This window comes from Muntiacus reevesi, chromosome 15, assembly GCF_963930625.1.
Source record: "Muntiacus reevesi chromosome 15, mMunRee1.1, whole genome shotgun sequence".
Classification (NCBI taxonomy): Eukaryota; Metazoa; Chordata; class Mammalia; order Artiodactyla; family Cervidae; genus Muntiacus; species Muntiacus reevesi.
Genome location: NC_089263.1, coordinates 39,063,884 through 39,082,360, shown reverse-complemented (window position 1 = coordinate 39,082,360; position 18,477 = coordinate 39,063,884). Strand labels below are relative to the sequence as shown.

Here is an 18,477-nt window from a genome sequence, read left to right as displayed (position 1 = left end):
CTATGCTGATCTCCTTTTGCACCAATGAGTTGTAATCTGTTAACTTTTCCAGCATATTTAGCTGAACACCACTGGGTCGCTTTGGGGAAGGCCCCATGTTGCCTGATGGAAAACCACCAGTTACTTAAAATGCTGGAAGCCGGCAACCCTCCTGCCTCACCAGCCTACCCCTTCTCTTGGCTGGGACACCTTACTGTGGGAGGCCTTCCTTTTCCTAGGTCTTGGTGGAAAAAGGCCAGGGCATATCAACCGAGTTCTACCCAAGGGGCTTTACTGCTTCCCTCTTAATGTTGTCTGAGGATACAATTTAGAGGGACAGGAGGGAGCTCAGGCAGCCTGGGTTGCTGTCTGCTTTTCCTGGCAGGACTGTGGGGGCATGCTGTTCCTGCCTGTTCTCAGAAGCTGATCATTCTCCTCCTGGGAGAGCCCAGAGGGTTCCACACAGCACTGTGACCCCGCCAGCAAGATGATAAAGAGGAGAGCACCAAGGGGCCTTCCACACCTGGCAAGATGAATGAGAATCTCAAGTCTCATACTTTTCTTCAAGTCCACATCCCGATAGAGATTCAAGTCCATATCCCCATAGAGATTCTCTGAATCACACCCTGTAAATATCTTCATCCTTAGGTTATTTTCCTTAGACCTTTCGTTGTAATGGAGAAACAGAAAGAGAAAAAGAGAAGAGATGAAGGAAGAGGAACATTCAAAGAAAACTTGGAAACTTGAGTCCTAGATGATTCAAAGATACATGTTTAAATGGTGTTGAGAATGGTTTTGCTGAACGGAGCATGAAGGCAGCGCACCCAGTTTTACGAACTGTTAAGTGACTGGTATTTGAACATAAAAGCCATATAAATTAGTGTATTTCAGATATGACAAAAGAATGGAGTGCTTTATGGGGCAAAAAATTATTTGCTATTTAATTTTAAGAGTAAGCAGAATAGTCTAAAAACGAAAATTCTTTAAAAATAGAAGCTGTCTTAATTAGTGACAAATATAAAATCTAAATGATTCAAAATAGTAAAATACTAGTTCTGGCTTTTATAATGAAGTACTCTTTATTAAAATTTAGTTTTTGAGAAACAGTACAAAATATAAAACTTGGCTCTAAAAATAAAACACTCTAACCTATCATTGGAGACCTACCCAATTTTAATATGAGTTTCTTTGACAGACTCTGTTTCCCTTGTGACAGACTGTCTCTTTTCAGTTTGAGTCATCATTGCACATTTATGAAATCTGACAATGCTGTTTTTATACAGTTTTAGACATTTGGGTCAAGGTGATGGGTGAGACATTGCAAAAGTGGAGTTGTTTGACTGACTGAATGTGGGTGGCAAAGAAGGTTTACCTGGGGGTGGAAGAGGGTTACAAAAAGAAGTGGGGAGGGCAATGGGGCACCAAAGGCGAATTTCACTGCCTTTTCCATTTTACCCACTAGTTAAGTACGCAGCTGCCTGAAGCTGTAGAATCCAATTCTCCGTAATTTTTGGAATTAGCCTAGAAAGGGATTATTCTTGTAGCTAAGTCTAAAATCGGGGCCCTAGGTGTGTTTGACTGTTAGTTCTGTATTTCTCTGCCATGTACATCACCCATTCTTTTTTGATTAATATTGGTGGTTATCTTGGAGAGTGTGATTTCTTGCTTTTTGTTTGTTATTTATTGACAGAATTCAAGGGAACAGATTTCCTATGCTGCTGGAGTCTGAGGACGTGTGGAAGCCACTACATAAAGAGGGATGAAAGGAGGCCTTTCCCCTTGGCTCTCACAGAGACTGCATTACTGGCAGCTTAATATACTCTAGCAGAGGGAAGGCCACAGCTGTGAATGCAGTTAATGGCCCTTGCATTTACAAAAAACACAGATTCATAAACATCAATGACGTCTTTTAAAATGTGTACCTTATTTAGGGGATAAAAATTTTTTTTTACAGACAGGGTAGGAATGTATTTAGAGCAGATGAATATGTTTTCAATGTACCATGATATGCAGTAGAGCATGAGAATGACCAGTTCTACCATAAAATATTAAAATCTGATGTGTTCTGGAATTTTTTTTGGTGGTTGCTTCTTAGACCTTTTTAATACCCCTGCCTTCTGTCCAGATCTGGACCCAAATTGTGGCCAACTACTCAGACCAGAGAACTAAGTGGTTCCATGTGTTCCTGGCACCCAGTTCTTAGAAAACAAACATAGAAGTGTCTGTTGATCACTTTTTCCATCAGTGCGCCATATTCTTGGAATTTTTTGATGTGTGGTCTACCAGATTGTTTACTACTATGCTGCTTCTTGGTAATGCTGACAAAGTCTTTTCAGGATGCCTTTGATCTGTGCTGTGCTTATTCGCTCAGTTGTGTCCGACTCTTTGTGACCCCACGGAGTAGGGCCTGCCAGGCTCCCCTCTCCATGGCGATTTTTCAGGCAAGAATACTGGAGTGGGTTGCCATGCCCTCTCCAGGGGATCTTCCCCACCCAGGGATTGAACCCAGGTCTCCTGCATTGCGGGCGGCTTCTTTCCTATCTGAACCACCAGGGAAGCCCGAGAATACTGGCGTGGCCCAAGAATACTCCCTTCTCCAGGGGATCTTCCCAACCCAGGAATCGAACTGGGCTCTTTTGCATTGCAGGTGGATTCTTTACCAGTTGAGCTATCAGGAAAGTCCTGCCTTTGATCAGTGGTTCTTAAACCTTATTGTACACCAGAATTGCCTGAAAGTCTTGTTAAATACAGATTGTTGAGCCTCATCCCTGTAATTTCTGATTCATTGTGTGGAGGGTAGGACCCTATAATTTGCATTTCTAACAAGTTCTCAGATGATGCTGATGCCGCTGGGGATCACATTTTGTGAAACATTTCTTTAGATAAAAGTTTATTAGATATTAGTCCCAGTATTCTAATTGGATTTAATTGACCCCTGCAATTAGCCATTAGTCCTAATAAGGGTTTCCAGAAGGTACAATACAGTAAGTTAGAGGAACTCTTACCAGTTCATAAACTGCCTGAACCTATGAACAATCCAGTGGAAGACTTTCAGGAGCCTATGTTGACCATGTGATGTCTACTATCTGTTGGAATTTGTCAGTATCTTTTGGAGTTTGTTGGTGTCCTGCTAGGACCTGGAGGTGCCAGGGTCAGAAATGTTAGACTTGGCTATCTTAACACACTCTTTTGACTAGTCCTACAGACTGGATCCCCAGATCTCAACCACGGTTGAATCTGGTGAGATGAGACCTCCTGGCATAGCCAGAGATATTGCTGATTCAGCTGCATGCCACTCAAGTAAAGTCAATATTGCAATAAAGAAAGTTACACTAATTTTTTGGCTTCCCAGTGTATGTAAAAGTTATGTTTATCTGTAGTCCATTAAGTGTGCAATAGAATTATGTCTAAAAAGACAGTATATACCTTTAAGTTTTTTTATTTTATTGAAATACAGTTGATTTACAATGTTGTGTTAATTTCTTTTCACTTTCTTTTCCATTATGGCTTATCACAGGATATTGAATATAATACAATAGGACCTTGTTGTTTATTTTGTATATGATAGCTTCATGTGCTGATCCCCAAATCCCAATCCATCCCTCCCCCAACACCCTCCTCCTTGGCAACCACAGATCTATTCTCTATATTTGTGAGTTTGTTTCTGTTTCATAGATATGTTTGTTTGTGTCATATTTTAGATTCTACATATGAGTGATATCATATGTATTTGTCTTTCTGTTCTGACATACTTCGCTTAGTGTGATAATCTCTAGGTCCATCCATGTTGCAAATGGCATTATTCCATTCATTTTTATGGCTGAGTAATATTCTGTTGTGTATATTTACCACATCTTCTTTATCCATTGGAGAAGGAAATGGCAACCCACTTCAGTATTCTTGCCTGGAGAATCCCCCTGGCAGGCTACAGTTAGTTCATGGAATTGTAAGAGTTGGACATGACTTAGTGCTGTGTTTCTTTCTTTATCCATTCATCTGTTGATGGATATTTAGATTGTTCCATGTCCTGGCTATTGTAAATAGTGCTACTGTGAACTTAGGGGTGTGTGTATCTTTTCGAATTACAGTTTTGTCTGGGTATATGCCTAGGAGTGAGATTTCAGGATCATACAATTGTCTTTAGCTTTTTAAGGACCCTCCCTACTGTTTTCTATAGTGGCTGTACCAATTTACATTTCCACCAACAGTAGAGAAGGGTTCCCTTTTCTCCCCGAACTCTTCAGTGCTCACTATTTGTAGACTTTTTGATGATGGCCATTCTGACTGGCGGGCTACGGTCCATGGGGTTGCAAAGAGTCGAACACAACTGAGTGTGATGACGATGATGATTCTGACTGGTGTGAGGTGGTACCTCATGATAGTTTGATTTGCATTTTTCTAAAGATGTTGAGTATCTTTTCACGTGCCTATTTGCCTATTGGCAATCTGTATGTCTTCTTTGGAGAAATACCTATGTAGATCTTCTGCCCATTTTTTGATTTATTTGTTTTTTTTGTTATTGAGTTGTATTATCTGTTTATTTTGGAAATTAAGCCCTTGTCAGTTGCATCATTTGCAAATATTTTCTCCTAGTCTGTAGGTTGTCTTTTCATTGATGATACATACCTTAATTAAAAAATGCTTTATTGCTAAAGAATGCTAGTCATCATCCGACAACTCAGAGTTGCCACGAACCTTCAACTTGTAAAATACACTCTACAAAGTGCACAAAGCCATGCATAATAAAGTATGCCTGTAGTTAGGACCTTATTTTATTTATTTTTTATTGAGATATAACTGACATATTACATTAATTTCAGATGTACAGCATTATAATTTAATATATGTATATATTACAAAATGCTGACCGTAATAAGTCTAGTTAAAATCACACATAGTTTCATTTTCTTTCCTGTGTTGAGAATTTTTAAGATCTATTCCCTTAATAACTTTCAGTTATATAATACAGTGTTATCAACTATCGTCACCATGCTTAGTCACATTCAGTTCAGTTCAGTCGCTCAGTCATGTCCGACTCTTTGTGACCCCATGAACTGCAGCACGCCAGGCCTCCCTGTCCATCACCAACTCCCAGAGTCTCCCCAAACCCATGTCCATTGAGTCGGTGATGCCATCCAGCCATCTCATCCTCTGTCGTCCCCTTCTCCTCCTGCCCTCAATCTTTCCCAGCATCAGGGTCTTTTCCAATGAGTCAGCTCTTCACATGAGGTGGCCAAAGTATTGGAGTTTCAGCTTCAGCATCAGTCCTTACAATGAACACCCAGGACTGATCTCCTTTAGGATGGACTGGTTGGATCTCCTTGCAGTCCAAGGGACTCTCAAGAGCCTTCCCTAACACCACAGTTGAAAAGCATCAATTCTTCTGTGCTCAGCTTTCTTTATAGTCCAACTCTCATATCCATATATGACCACTGGAGAAACCATATCCTTGACTAGATGGACCTTTATTGGCAAAGTAATGTCTCTGCTTTTTAATATGCTATCTAGGTTGGTCATAACTTTCCTTCCAAGGAGTAAGCATCTTTTAATTTCATGGCTGTAGTCACCATCTGCAGTGATTTTGGAGCACAGAAAAATAATGTCAGCCATTGTTTCCACTGTTTCCCCATCTATTTGCCATGAAGTGATGGGACACATTGCATCCCCAGAATTTATTTATTTTATAAACTTATTATTGTAAGTTTGTACATTTTGAGCCCTTTCAACTGTTTCCTCCTCCCCTGATCCTCCATCTCTGTATCTATGACTTTGGCCTTTTTATTGCTTATTTTATAGATCCCACATATAAGTGAGGTCAAACAGCATTTGTCTGTGCCTTTTTTTTCACCTAGCGTAATGCCCTCAAGGTCCATCCATGTCGTTGCAAATGGCAAGATTTCAAGTTTTATGGCTTGAAATATTTGAGACTATATTTTATTTGCTCAGCATAATAGCCCTGTTGTTATGGGATGGTTTTTAGTAATGAATAAAACAAAAGAGTCCTTGAGTTTCCTTCTCTTTAAATGATAGGTTATTGGATGATGAGAAAGAACCAACAAGGAACAGTGGGAATAAGAATTTTCTAAGCAAAAGAAAGGCAGATTAGTTGTGATGATGAAGGAAAGAACTTGTGCTGCTAGGGTAACTGAAGCTGGAGTATGTGAGCAAGGAGGGAGGGGGATTAACTGGGAGGGGTGGATAGGCACGAGCTCTTGTACTCTGGCCATTTGAGCTCTGGAGGAGAATGGGGGAAAGCAGACCTTTTGAAAGCTTTGTCTGAGTTATTGTAACTTGTATAATTACTGTCAAAACTTAGTAAAATTAATACAAAATCTTGCTCTTTTTTGCCCTTTATAATTTCTTGAGTTAATTCTCTTACTTTGGGGTGAAGTCACATCTAATAAGTACCTTAGTATGCAATGTTTTTGGCTAGTAAAACTTTTAACTGAAGATCCCTTATTCAAGGATATAGCCTAGGTTGAGAGCTACTGTGCCATGCACTGTGTGGGCCTTACTCAACAGGGTGGAGTGGATTATTCATGAGAACAATTTAAACATTGTTTTTTGTTGTTGTTGATAATTTTTTAAAAAATGTAAACATATTCTAGGTCATCAGGTTGATCATCTTATAACTTGCCATTATATTTAATTGCCCACAAAGGCATGTCTGTTTATGATGGTTGTGTTGGGATCATGCATTTATAATAAGCTGTCATACATATATGTATGTATGCATACATACATACATATATATATATATGTCATATATATATATATGAGAAAAAACATTGGCAGGTTGATATGTAATGACACCCTTGTACCAAATGAAAATCAGAACACAGTGCAGAGACCCCATGTGAAGGAGCTTGCATCTGATGCTATAGATCCTGTGATAATAAACCATCGTGGGTACTCCGAAAAGGCAGAGGTAATGAAGATGGAGTGGGGAAGAAGAAAGGTTGATGAAGTTAAATCACTGTGACTCCATGTTTGTTTGTCTCTTGGGGAAGGAGGTTTAGGATGGTAAAGGGGAGGAAGTACTTAAAGATGATTCCTCATGGTTCTTAAGCCTGAGCAATGTAGAGGTTTCTGCTAAAGAAAACAACTCTTATAGCAACTAGTGTCAACTCAAATTAATTAAATGATGTTACTTAAATATGTATATACAGAAATTAGGTATAAGCTTATTAGTCTTATAAAACCAAAACATATTTACAAATTTAATATAAAGATCTTTAAAACCAGTTAATTTGAAATTAACAACTTGAATTTTATATGACAAATGATATTGCTTTGAAAAAAACTTAATCACTACTCACAAACTAAATATAGTGCAGAGTGCTACTGCACAGATATTTTGAGTTAGGATAGGGAAAAGTGGTGAAGAATTGTCAATACACAGCTCACAAGCAGATCAAACTCTCTTAAAGAAGAGTCTTTATTTTTCTCAAGCTTGAGAAACTACTTTAAGACTCCATTCAAAGGTTACTTCATTTGAAAGTCTCCTCTGACAAAACCAGCTGAACTGGCTGCTGCTCACCAGAGCCTGGGTTGAGTTCTGTAATTTATTTCAGAGTATAGTGATTCTTATGTATTTGTCTTTCCCTGAAAGCAGTTTTTTTCTAATGTTCTCAGAGACTGAAACGGTACCCGGCGTGTAGTAGAGGCACAGTAAAGATTTGTGGGTTGAATGAAAGCTTCAAATAGATATTCTGGACTTTTTTTCCCCCCCTCAAATAATTGATTGTTGTTGTTCAGTTGCTAAGTTGTGTCTGACTCTTTGCAACTCTGTGAACTGCAGCTCTCCAGGCCTCCCTGTCCCTCCCTGTCTCCCAGAGTTCACCCAAGTTCATGTCCACTGAATTGGTGATGCCATCCAACCCGTCATCCTCTGAGGCCCCCTTCTCTTCCTGCCCTCAGTCTTTCCCAGCATCAGTCTTTTCCAATGAGTCGGCTCTTCACGTCAGGTGGCCAAAGTATTGGAGCTTTGGCTTCAGTATTGCTCCTTCCAATGAATATTCAGGGTTGATTTCTCTTAGGATTGACTGGTTTGATCTCCAAGGGACTCTCAAGAGCCTTCTCCAGCACCACAATTCAAAGACATCAGTTCTTTGGCACTCAGCCTTCTTTATGGTTCCACTTTCATATCTGTACGTGACTACTGAAAAGGCGTAGCTTTGACTATACAGAGTGATTAAGCTAGATTAAAAACCTTGAGGGGATATTAGGCAGCATGCAGTCTTGAGAGAAGATACATTATGAATGCTGTGGGATAAATGATTTTTATCAGAATTAGATCTTTTGCAGTTGAGAAGGCGTTGGGGAGGTGATGCTCTGGGAGGGGAATCATGGTTGGAGAAAGGTTTACCTAGTCAGGCACCAAAGGAGCCAAGCATATCCAGTGATGGTGTCCCTCATAGGCAGGTCTGTGGGAAGCTGTTTGGTACTATTCATGTGTCTGGTCATAGGTGTGAGGCTGCTGTGGGCCAACAGTGTGAGCAGTGAGAACTGGAAATGGAACAGAAGGGAACAAGGACACGCTCCATCCTGCAGGGCACCTTTGCGTACTTGTCACCGTGTCTGACTGCAGCACTTTTCAGAGCGTAATGGCCACTGCTTCACTCTGCCTTGTAAACCTTACACAAGTTTCTTGCAACTCACAGCCACAGAAGGAGAGGATTTGGGGGTAATAGAGTTCCAGCTTAACTGAGTTAACACCATGGAACCATCACAGTCAGATTTCTGCTTCTGGTAGTTTGACTCTCTGGGATACACTCTTGGAGGCATGTCTGGTCTCATAAGAGGTAGTAGAAGTCTCAAAGGACCCTCTCTCCACAAATATAGCAAGCAATAGATCAGAGGCAGTGAAAGCACAAGGCAGATAAAAGTATAAATCACAGTGCTACCAAGATATCGGGCCTTGGCCTAATGGCTGTGTGAGGAATCTGAGCCTCGGACATATAGCATGAGCAGAAGAAGAAGCAGTTGTCTCTGGAGGAAATCTTCAATGATTCAGTTTGCAGGTAAAGCAATCATTTCACAATTAAAGATCATTTTGCACATTGGAAGGTAAGCTAATATGAATGAGAGGCAGCAGAAACAATGAACAGATTTAGATCTCCATAGTCATAGCTCAGTCAGTAAAGAGTCTGCCTGCAATGCAGGAGACCCGGGTTCAATTCCTGGGTCTGGAAGATCCCCTGGAGAAGGAAATGGCAACCCACTCTAGTATTATTGCCTGGAGAATCCCATGGACAGAGGAGCCTGGCAGGCTGCAGTCCATGGGGTCACAAAAGAGTCAGACAAGACTTAGTGACTAAAGAGAGAGAGAGAGTCTTAAAGCTGTCAGAATTGTCACTTATAGAATACAAATGTTTAAAGAAATAATGTAAGCAGTTGCAAAGATGAGTAAGCAACAAAAGACTATCAGAAATCAATAGGTAGACTTGAAAATAAAAGGTAATTTCTGGAAATGGAAAATATCATTGCTTAAAATTTTAAACCTCAATAAATGTGTTTAACACTAGGTATGGTATAGCCATTATCACCCCAACAGAGGAAGAAAAGGAATTGGAAAATATGAAAAAGAAGTAGATGTATGAGGAAATCTAATATATATCTAATTGGGAGTTCCAATTAGAGTGAGAGTGTTTAGATAATATTTAAAGAAATATAGGCTTTAAGTTTTCCAGAATTAACTTCTTCCATAGACCCTAGAAACAAATTGTTTCAAAAAGAATGGAAAGCCCCAATAGTTCTAAAATTATTAAAAAATTCAACCAGCAGTTAGTATTTTCACATGAAGAAAACTCCACCCAGATTGTTTTACAGGTGAGTCCTACCAAATTTTCAAGAAGTAAACTTGCGCAAATTATTTCAGAGAACGGAAAATTTATTCTATGAGGCCACTTTGGCCTTGGTATCAAATCCAGCCAAATTTCAATATGGAAAAGAAAATTACAGGTCAGTCTTACTCATTAAAATATCTACTGATAGAATCCATCAGTCAATAATGAATATCCAGGCACTTCTCTGGTGGTCCAGTGGCGAAGACTCCACACTCCTAATGCAGGGGGCCAAGTTCAATCCCAGTTTGGGGAACTAGAAACCAAATGCTGCAACTAAAGTGTTTGCATGCTGCAACAAAGATTGAAGATCCTGCCTGCTGCAACTAAGACCCAGTGCAGCCAGATAAATAAATAAAAATAAATATTAAAATATAATGAATACCCAAGCCTGAAGGAAATGGTTAAAGGAAGTAAAAACAAGGAATGGAACTCACTAGCATGGAAATCAGAAGATACTGCTAGGTATATTCTGTGCACTTCTGCACATTCCACCATAGCAAGAGCACACATAATAAGTAGGCACAAGTTTTTAGCCATGTTCTGTTTTTAGATTGTCAGTCATACAGGGAGATCTTTATCTTATTTTGCTTAAAATTTACGTATATCCTTTTGAATATATGTAGAATTATGTATATCTTTGTGTGTATGTATAGGTGCATGTATATGAATTTCAATGAAAAGGTGATGGCACTAAAAATAAGCTCATAATGGAATGAAATGGCCAAAAAGAAGTAAAAAGAACAAAACAGAATTGGGTCTGAAACTAATCCTAAGCATAAGCCATGCAGTTTGGGAAATTTCAGTCAGTTAAAATAGAGTTTGGACTCAAATGATGGAGTGAAAGTGAAAGTCACTCAGTGGTGTCAGACTCTTTGTGACTCCATGGGTCACATGGAATGTGCATGGAATTCTCCAGGTCAGAATACTGGAGTGGGTAGCCTTTCCCTTCTCCAGGGGATCGTCCCAACCCAGGGAACTAACCCAGGTCTCCCGCATTGTAGCAGATTCTTTACCAGCTGAGTTACAAGGGAAGCGGAAGCCCAAGAATACTGTAATGGGTAGCCTATCCCTTCTCCAGTGGATCTTTCTGACCCAGGAATCAAACTGGGGTCTCCTGTATTGCAGGTGGATTCTTTACCAACTGAGCTATGAGGGAAGCCCTAAATGATGAAAAGTTGCAGCAAATGAGCCATACCCAACTGTCTAAGATGCAGAAAATAGGTGGAAGAAAATTCTCTAGTCTTCTAACATTTCTTCGATTCTCAGCTTTGGGTCAGGATCCCAGGGTATCAGAATCTCTTGATGACTTTTCCAAAATATACACGTATCTTCATTGATTTTTGGTATCTGCTCTTTTCTTTGAGACTCACACCTCTAATTCACACTGATCAAGGCTGAGCATGGGTGGTTTATGGCAAAGAGTTTCATGGTGGAAGAACCTCTCTCTATGTGGAAGCCATGGAAATATGACTAGTTTCCCTTTCATTTTCTGCCGACTTGACAGCTTCTCCCTGTTTGTTCAGGTTTATGTCCATGAGGGGAGAACAGCTAACCTCTAGTAGTGGGTCAGGGTCTAGATCAACTACATATTATCCATGTGACCTTGAGTGAATCATATTTGTCTCTAAGCATTAATTTCTTGACTGTAAAATGGGAAAAAATAATGCTTACTTCGCAGAGTTTCTGTGAATGAGGAAGGCAGTATGTAAAGCCCTCAATGTATCAATAGAACATGGTACATAGTAAAACCTCAATAAATTGAGTTTGCAGTTTGTAATGACAGAAGCATGGCTTTCCTAAATCATTATACATGACATGTTTGTGTGTTTGTGTATGTATAAATATTTAAAGGAAAAATACTTTTCAGTGGACTTGAGTTGTTTTGTATGTTCGGCAATTGTTAACAACTGTAGCAGGGAACCATTCAGATGTATTAGCTGAGGAACTTGTTCAAGGAACTTTTGAGCCACTTTATTAGAATTCTGGTACTGCCAGCAAACTGAGAAATGATGCTGATAACTGATCCTTAAATTCCTTTTTTTGTATTTCTGGAGTGGAACCAATGGGTTCTGTGGCTCAGACCTGACTGACTTAAGACAAAATCCTGCAGTCTAGATGTTGGTACCAGATGGTTGAATTTTCTTCCCTTATGGGTTTCCTTCTAGCAAAACTTTTATTTTTCTTTTCACTGAGTAGTCACAGAGGTGCCAGTCTAATTATTGCTTTCTTCTTGAAGATTTTATAAGAACTGCAGAAAATTAAAGAGAGCTTGTTGAGTTCAATATCCACTGTAATTTTTTTTTTTTAACAAACATATCATTTGTGGCCATGGAATTAATCAAGTACAGAAGAACCTAAAACACACAAAACAAAAACAAAGGCAAGCTTTACCACCCTTGTGGAAGAAGACAGTTGCCCTTCATCTAGTTGAAGAATAATTAGACCCCAAAATATTGAGATTCTCATTTCTTTTTTTTTTTTTTTTCTCATTGAATTGAGATTCTCATTTCTATCTTCACTTGAAGTCAATATAGCTTCTGAGTTTTAGCCTCACTGATACTTATGGTTCTTAAACTTATGTTGTAATATTGTTGAACTGTTAATATTGTTGAAGTCATTGGAACAAAATTTAGTGCTTTAGTCCTTATAAATTAAATACTTTTAATTTGGTAATAAATATACATTTCTTTATTTCAGGAAGTTATTGCAAAGTCATAAAACTCATAAGAGAAATACATTAAAGCAATTAAACATTTTTGAAGACAGTTCCTTTAAAACTTCTGATAGAAAGTTTACATTAAGATTTTGCTAGTTTATGATTAAATATAAGCAATTTCGAATATTGTGCATATTTTTGGGCCTCTGCCATCCAACTCTTTCCTTGGCATGGTCAAAAAATTGCAAAAATATATTCACCTATGCATAAATAACATTGGATACCTTTTGTATCCAGTAATCACTCTTGACTTTTACTTGCTGAATTTCTCCAAGCACGTTCTCTATTACTATGATATTGAAATGTTTTAGGATTGTTTTTATTGTAATAAAACAGATACAGAAATTTCATGAAGCAAATATAAAACATAGTGAATTATTATTAGTTGAATATACTTGTAACCATACTAAAAAATTTAAAAAGTGAATACATTAGAGTCTCATGGGTTGTTGAGAAGGTAAATTGGTGAAGTGATTTTGGAGGGATAATGGCAATTTGAAATTCACATGCATGCTTTTGTCCAAGTTTTCACTTCTAGAAATTTACACTAAAATATACATGAGTATGTATACCCAAGGATTTTTTTTTTTGCAACATCCGTTCATTCAGCAAACATCTTATAACCTGTCCGCTGTGTTCCACTGTTCCAGGCACTGAAAATATAGTAAAGAATAGACAAATAAGGCCTCATTGAGTTTACATTTTAGCAGAATAGACAATAATCAAATGAAAACATGAGACACGGGGTAGTGATAATTGTCATAATAAAAATAAAATAGAGGGAAGAGATGGAAAGTGGCTGGGTTGGGGATCAGGCACTTTATATTTGTTTGGGAAAGAACATGTGTGAATTGATGCTTGAATAAGATAAAGGAGTCAGCCTTGTGGAGATCAGGGCAAAGTGTTATAGTGGGGGAGCAACTGTTATGAAGACTCTAAGGTGGAACTTGTGTATGTGAAGAAAAGCAGAAAGGCAAATGGAACTGAATCCTAGTGACCTGGGGGCAGTGGTGGAAAATAGAGGCAGAGCAATTAGATCATAAGGATCTGGGTAAGGGTTTGCATTCAATTTCAAATGTGACAGAAAATCATTACAAGAATTTGAGAGGGGAAAGAATATGACTTGATGTGCGCTTTCAAGCTTTTATTTTCAAATATTTCAAAGTTTCAAGAATAGTACAAAGAAATACACTAGCCCTTTATTCAGATTTACCAATTTTTTACCTTTTGCCACATTTATTCTCTCTCTATATAGATATAGATATAGATACATATGTGTATAAGATATACATATGTATTTCAGTCTTAACATACTCATGTGTAATTACTGTATAGCTATAATACAGTTATCAAATTCAGGAAGTTTAGCACTGGTATAATATTTTTTATCAGTCCGTATTCCAGTTTTGTCAGTTCCGTAATGTCCTTTATATAGAAAATTTCCTGCACCTTTCTTTACTAGGATGACATAGTGCATTTAGTTGTCATGTCTTTTTGTTTTCTTCTCTTTGTCCATGTGGTGTGTGACACCCGACCAGGAACCAAACCTGTTCCCCCTCTCGCCCTGCACTGGAAGCATGGAGTCCCACTCGCTGGATCCCAGGGACAGACATCCTGCCATGGCTTTTTAATCTCCTTTATGGTACAGTTCCTTAACCTTTCTTTGTCTTTCATGACATTGACGGTTTTGAAGAAAGCAGGCGAATTATCTTAACAAATGTTCTTCACTTAGGTTTGTTTTTCTCATGATTAGATTCAGGGTATTTATTTCCAGTTGGAATTCCACATAAAAATGCTGCATCCTCCTCATGGTATCATATTTGCCTGCTTATAATTGGTGAGGTTAATTTTGATCACCTGGTTAGGGGAGCCTGTGGTTTCTCCACTGTATAGTTACTAAAACTTTTCCTCTTTTGGTATTTTTTTAGGTATTATGTAATATCATTCTAAAGAAAAATTTTAAATTTAATTTTATTAAAATTTTAAAATAAAATTTCCTGTATACAATGTGCAACGTCAGTTTAAAAATACAAATATGAGAACATATGTGGAATCATATGATATTACACAATCTGTATTTTATAGCTTTTATATGCATATTTGTTTCATTCTTACAGAATATTGGAAACACTGCTCACAATGAAGGCAGCTATTTTTATTTTGCTTCTCAGTATGCTTACATTTACCAACACTCCTTTTGGCTTACTGATGAGTAAGACTGAAAGCAAAGGCAGCATGGGTTGCCCTATTTTTCCTTTCCTTCTCTGTCACCAGTTTCAGTTTAAGTGTTGGCAAACACAAGGAAGTAACACAAATCAAAAAGGATATGATAGATATCCTAGGTCCTTCTTGTTTCTTTTAATGCCATTTCCTTCTTTCCGTGTTTGAAGTAAGTTCCAGTTCAAACAGGAAGCACGGCCTTTTAGGACTATCAGTGCCCCCACTGAGCTGTGGGCAAACCACTCTTACCTCGTCCTCGTTTTGAGGCTCACCGACCTCCCACAGATGGAGTCCTCTGGAATTTCTGTGCTCATGGGACAAAGGGATGTTAGAAGCCAGTGGGTGGCAAGGAGGGCCAGACACACGTATTGAGTACATCTCCTCTGCTTGCCCACATGATCCTCTATCCCATAGGACCTCACTTAAAAAATACAAGTTCCAAGACAGAAGTATTAAGAAATTCAATGTGGCAGTAGCAGAGCATGAAATGAAACTTGGAGCCTTTCTACGCATGGGGCCCTGTGGAGCTGGCCCTGCCCCCTCATATGTCAGTCATCCCTCTTCTCCAGGAAAGACCCACCGCCTTCTTTGTTTACCTACGTAGGGGTGTGTATTTATTTATTATTAATATGGATTCATAAAGGGCAATGCCGAAGAATGTTCAAACATTCTTTGAATGGTGTTTTAGCGGTGTCTCTTTTATATAGCCAACAAAGAGTCAGGCAATAATTTAGCAACTGAACAACAATTTATATGGCATAGAGTTGTGTTTCAATTTATGAGTCAATTTAAATTTCTTTTTCTTTTAATGGACAAGCTAAGCCCATTAAAGTTTATTGATATGTTTTGTTAATATTGTAATGTACATCTGATATATTATAGTTTATATCTTATGAAACATATGTTTTATCTCAACTTTGTTATATTATTTAATGTTACAAATACTGTTTGCTGCTAGGTTGGGTTTGACTCTTTTCAACCCTGTGAACGGTAGCCCCCCAGGTGCCTCTGTCCATGGGATTTCCTAGGCAAGAATAATGTAGTGGGTTGCCATTTCTTCTCCACTGGATCTTCCCGACCCAGGGATCAAACCAGCGTCTCCTCTTTGGCAGGCAGATAGATTCTTTACCACTGAGCCTCCTGGGAAGCCCAGTGTTACAATTACCTGATGCAAGTTATATTCATGGTGTCGGTTTATGTAATGTGTCTTCTTTGCTTTAAAATTTTTACGTTTGATATTCAGCAAGATTTGTATTGTTATCCTTGTGGTTATCTTTGCATTAATCCCTGTAGGAGTGCCCTTAATCCCTCTTTTCTTACTTTCTACTAGCTGGTCTGTCAGTTTTAAATGATGTCCCTGACTCCTGCCTATTACCATTATAATACTCCTTGACCTTTTTCTACTGTTTCCACATCTCTCTCTTCTACTTCCCTTTCTTGGAAGTTGCACTCTTTCTGCTTTGTCAGAACATAGAACGTTCACATACTGTTCTCACAACCCTGTCCCTACCTTTGCTTTATTCTTTAGTTCTACCATTAGATACGAGAACTGCTCACCATGTCTGTTTACTGCTGTTTAGCCATTCCTTTTTTGCTGTGATAATTTTAACTTTTAGGACTATCTGGGACAGGGGTCAACAGTCTTTTTTCTGTAAAAGGACCAGAGAATGTATATTTTAGACTTTACGCTCTTTTTAAAAACTGAAGTATAGTTGGCTTATCATATTAGTTTCAGGTTTGTGATTCAATATTTTTATATCACATGCACTCTTGACTGCTGCAATTTGCCTGCTTCCTCTCCCTCCCTCTCCTCCTCTTCCTATTCCTCCTCCTTCTTCCCCTTCTTTCTCCTCTTTCTTATCCCCCTTCTCCTCCTCCATCTTCTACAATCCTTTAAAATATAAAGCAGTCTTCATTCATAGGCCATACAAAAATAGGTCACAGGCCAGAGTAGACCCATGGACTGTAGTCTCCCAGCTCCTGCTTTAATAGACTCTTTTGAGAGGTCTTTTGAGTATTGTATTTCTTGAGTTTCCTATACATTCATAACCATTTTTTAAAATATATTTGATGCTTGAAGAACATTATGCTATAAAATTATTGGTTTATGATTTCTTTCATTGAGTTTCCTGAAAATGTTGGCCCTTTGCTTTATATGCTACTCTTATGAAACTTTATCCCAATCTAAAGTTTCTTACTCCTGTAAGTAATTTGATGTTCTTTTGGCCTTGAAACTTTGAGGAATATTTTTAGCCTTTAAATTTTGATGTTATAGGTCAATAGTCTCAGGCAAATGAAGGGCTATTTCAGTAGGTTTAAGTTTTCTCTTATTTCCAGAAAATCTTATTGAATTACAGTATTAAATATTAGTTATGCTCACTGTTTTTTTTTTTCTTGGTACTGGGTGGAAGACAGGTTGGCATGTTTTATTTCTGAAGAATGCTTATTTATTTTCACTTTTTATTTCCTATTCCCCTTTGCTGTCACCTTCCAAGTATCCCCACCTCTTCTTTATTTATCTCTTTCTCTTCCAGAATTAACATTTCCTCTTCTCTCTCTTCTGGTTCTTTTTACTTTTAAGGCCCTTTCTTCTGTCAGGTGCCATGTACAACTAAATCTTGGACTTGTGTTCAGTATTTTGGTACTTACACTGAACTTTTTCTTTCTGGGGGTAATTTTATTTGCGTTTTGTTTAAATCCTCTGCTGTCTTCTCTTTTTCACCAAGTGTCTTAAGGCTCCTGTGTTATTGCTCTCTATACTCATAGACTTGCCTTGTTGGTGGGAGCTATGGTGGAATTTGTTTCTCTACTTTTAGGTGATTTGAAATTCATGACATTCTCTATTTCATTGTGATGTTGAAGGCATGTATCTCATTTGGTTTTATTTATACTCCTTCTTGGTATACCAGCCTCCAAAATTAGAAAAAAAAATAAATGTCTGTTGTTTATAAGCTAGCTAGTCTGTGGTATTTTGTTAGAAATAAAAGCAGTATTTCTAACAAAATATTTTGTTAGAAAGCAGCCATAACAGACTTAACACAATGATCAATCTATTTATCAATTTACAGAATGAGTTGGCACACTAGCAGCCTTCATAAATGACCAGTGAGTTGTTTATTTTTATCATTATTTTGTTTTATTATGGATTCAGGGGTTTTATTTTGAATAGAGAAAGAAATAATCTGTACTTTCTCTATCTACTTACTACTTTATTTTTTTGCACATTCTCTTCTGATTCTGTCCATTGGTTTACATATTTTTACCTAGCTATAATTAACAAGTATATTTGATTTTATATTCTACCTAATACTATGAAATGTGAACTCAATGGAAATAGAAATTTTATTCTGTTTTGTTAACTAATATGTTCCTAGTGTCTCAAATAGTGACTGGCGCATAGTTCAGTTCAGTTCAGTTCAGTCGCTCAGTCGTGTCCAACTCTGCGGCCCCATGAACCGCAGCACGCCAGGCCTCCCTGTCCATCACCAACTCCCAGAGTTTACTCAAACTCATGTCCATCGAGTCGGTGATAAGCATAGTAGATTCTCAAAAAAAATTTGTTGAGGGAATAAATGAATTACTGTGCTTCAAAACTGTTTCTTCTAAATATGTGTTTAAATTCGTCAAACACATTAAAATGTTGTAGCATGGTTAAAGAGTACTGTTTGTTTTCCTCATAGTAAAACTCTATTTATTCTTCTGAAACTACTATTT

The 18,477-nt window shown here is 38.0% G+C and overlaps 1 long non-coding RNA gene across 1 annotated transcript in view; it reads left to right on the top strand.

The window, feature by feature from the left end:
- LOC136146856 (uncharacterized) overlaps positions 1–14,150 on the top strand; it is a 35,437-nt gene extending 21,287 nt beyond the window's left edge. The window contains exon 3 of the long non-coding RNA XR_010659087.1: positions 14,082–14,150. This is a non-coding gene — a long non-coding RNA (uncharacterized lncRNA). The remainder of the gene's footprint in view (positions 1–14,081) is intronic.
- The last annotated feature ends 4,327 nt before the right edge of the window (positions 14,151–18,477 follow it).